This window comes from Leptonychotes weddellii, chromosome 1 (assembly GCF_054177405.1).
Source record: "Leptonychotes weddellii isolate Sample4059 chromosome 1, ASM5417740v2, whole genome shotgun sequence".
NCBI lineage: Eukaryota > Metazoa > Chordata > Mammalia > Carnivora > Phocidae > Leptonychotes > Leptonychotes weddellii.
The window spans coordinates 8,675,205-8,678,124 of NC_138369.1; the positions used below are offsets into that span (position 1 = coordinate 8,675,205).

At 38.8% G+C, this 2,920-nt stretch overlaps 1 pseudogene; it reads left to right on the forward strand.

Annotated features, from left to right (window-relative positions):
- The first annotated feature begins 2,020 nt into the window (after nt 1–2,020).
- Nucleotides 2,021–2,920, forward strand: LOC102748070 (olfactory receptor 7A17-like; annotated as a pseudogene).

Below are 2,920 nucleotides of genomic sequence, written 5' to 3' on the forward strand. Positions count from 1 at the left end.
CTCCAGCAACTCTCAGTTTGTTCTCTATAAATAAGAGTCTGTTTCCTGGTTTGCCTCTCTCTTTTTTTTTTTTTTCTCCCACTATGTTCTTTGTTTTCTTTCCTAAATTCCACACATGAGTAAAATCATATGGTATTTGTCTTTTTCTGACTGACTTATTTCATTTTCAACAATACACTCTAGCACCATCCACATCATTTCAAATGGCAACATTTGATTCCTTTTGATGGCTGAGGATTATTCCATTGTGTGTGTGTGTGTGTGTGTGTGTGTGTGTGTGTGTACATCTTCTTTATCCATTCATCACTGGATGGACATTTGGGCTCTCTCCATACTTTAGCTATTGTAGATATTGCTGCTATAAGCTTTGGAATACATGTATCCCTTTGAATTAGTATTTTTGTATCATTTGGGTAAATACCTAGTAGTACAGCCTATGGAATGGGAAAAGATATTCACAAATGATATATCTGATAAAGGGTTAGTATCCAAAATCTATAAAGAACTTATCAAACTCAACACACAAAAAAAACAAATAATCCAGTTAACAAATGGGCAGAAGACATGAATAGACATTTTTCCAAAGACATACAGATGACTAACAGACAAATGACAAGATGCTCAACATCACTCATCATCAGGGAAATACAAATCAAAACTACAATGAGATATCACCTCACACCAGTCAGAACAGATAAAATTAACAAAACAGGAAACAGGTGTTGGCAAGGATGTGGAGAAAGGGGAACCCTCTTGCATTGTTGGTGGGAATGCAAACTGGTGCAGCCACTCTGGAAAACAGTATGGAAGTTCCTCAAAAAGTTAAAACTAGAACTGCCCTATGATCCAGCAATTGCACTCCTAGGTATTTACCCAAAGGATGATGGAACTTTCTATCTCAGTACCCTATGCTCTTTGTCTAGAAGATATCATACTCAACATTATTCCTCAAATGCTAAAAAGCATTTCTCATTAAACTTGTAATACCTGCCCTCTTAGGGAAAAGGCTGAATGGACAGGAATCCCTAATTAGGGATGTCAGGTAACATCCCTTAAATGGGATCAGATCTGTACAAATAATATATAGTTTTTTCTTGATTGCAAAATATAAATTGTAGCATGTCACTCTGTTAATAATGCCCATTTGCTGCAAATCAAAACTACAATGAGACATCACCTCACACCTGTCAGAATAGCTAAAATCAACAAGGCTAGAAACAACAGATGTTATCGAAGATATGGAGAAAGAGGAACCCTCTTGCCCTGTTGGTGGGAATGCAAACTGGTGCAGGTGCTCTGGAAAACAGTATAGAGGTTCCTCAAAAAGTTAAAAATAGAATGACCCTATAATCCTACAATTGCACTTCTATGTATTTACCCAGAAAATACCAAAATACTAATACAAAGGGACACAAGCACTCCAAAGTTTATAGCAGCATTGTCTACAATAGCCAGACTATGAAAATTACCCAAATGTCTATAGACTGATGAATGGATAAAGAAGTGGTATGTATATCCGGTGGAATATTATTCAGCCATCAAAAATAATGAAATCTTGCCTTTTACAATGACGTGCTTAGAGCTAGAGACTATTGTGCTAAGGGAAATAAGTCGCTTAGAGGAAGACAAATGCCATATGATTTCATGCATGTGTGGAAATTAAGAAACAAAACAAAGGAATGGGCGGGAGAGAGAGAGAGAGACAAATCAAGAAACAGATTCTTAATTACACAGAACAAACTAACGGTTGCCAGAAGGGAAGAGGGTGAAGGGATGGAGGAAACAGGTGATCAGGATGAAGGAGTGCACTTGTCCTGATGAGCACTGGGTGTTGTATGGATGTGTTGAATCTATATTGTCCACCAGAAACTGCTATTACACAGTTAACTAACTGGTTTTTAAATAAAAAAACTTTAAAAAATGAAAAAAGAATAAAGAGTAAAAAATAATAAATTAAATAGTCCATTTTCTTGAAAATTTATCATGTTATTTTTTCTTTCCTAGTGGTCATCTCCAACACATGGTACTACCCAACGATACAGGAATTTCAGAGTTTCTTCTTCAGGGATTTTCAGAGGACCCAGAACTGTAGTGCCTATTATTTGAGGTTTTCTTCTCCATATACTTAATCATTATGTTTGGGAATCTGCTCATTATCCTGCCCAGCAGCTCTGACTCCCATCTCCACACCCCCATGTACTTGTTCCTCACCAACCTGTCCTTTGTAGACATCTGTTTCTCTTCCACTACCATCCTGAAGAAGGTATGGAACTTCCAGACTCATAGCAAGGTCATTAACTATGCAGGCTGCATCAGCCAGATGTATTTTTTCCTGCTCTGTGCAGAGCTGGATGATTTTTATCCTGTCCACGAAGGCCTATGACTGCTTCATGGCCATCTGTCACCCCCTGCACTATAAGGTCATCATGAACCCACAACTCTGTGGACTGCTTGTTCTGGTCCTGGGTCATCAGTGTTCTCAATTCTTTGTTACAGACCTTAATGGTGTTATGGCCGTCCTTCTGTACAGACATGGAAATCCCCAATTTTTTTGTGAACTCAGGTAGTTGGGCATGCTTGTTCTGACACTATTCGTAATGACATGGTAATGTATTTTGCAATTGTGTTGCTGGGTGGTGCTCCCCTAGCTGGCATCCTTTACTCTTACTCTAAAATAGTTTCCTCCATTTGTGAGTTCTCATCAGCTCAGGGCAAGTATAAAGCATTTTCCATCTGTGTGTCCCACCTCTCAGTTTTCTCCTTATTTTATTGTACAGGCCTAGGAATGTACCTTAGCTCCCATAGAGTTGCAGAAGACTCGGTGATGTAGATGATGGTCACACCCATGCTGAACCCCAGCCTGAGGAAGAGAGACCTAAAGAGGGCTCTGAAAGGAATCATTGGGGTTCCAGTGATGTAA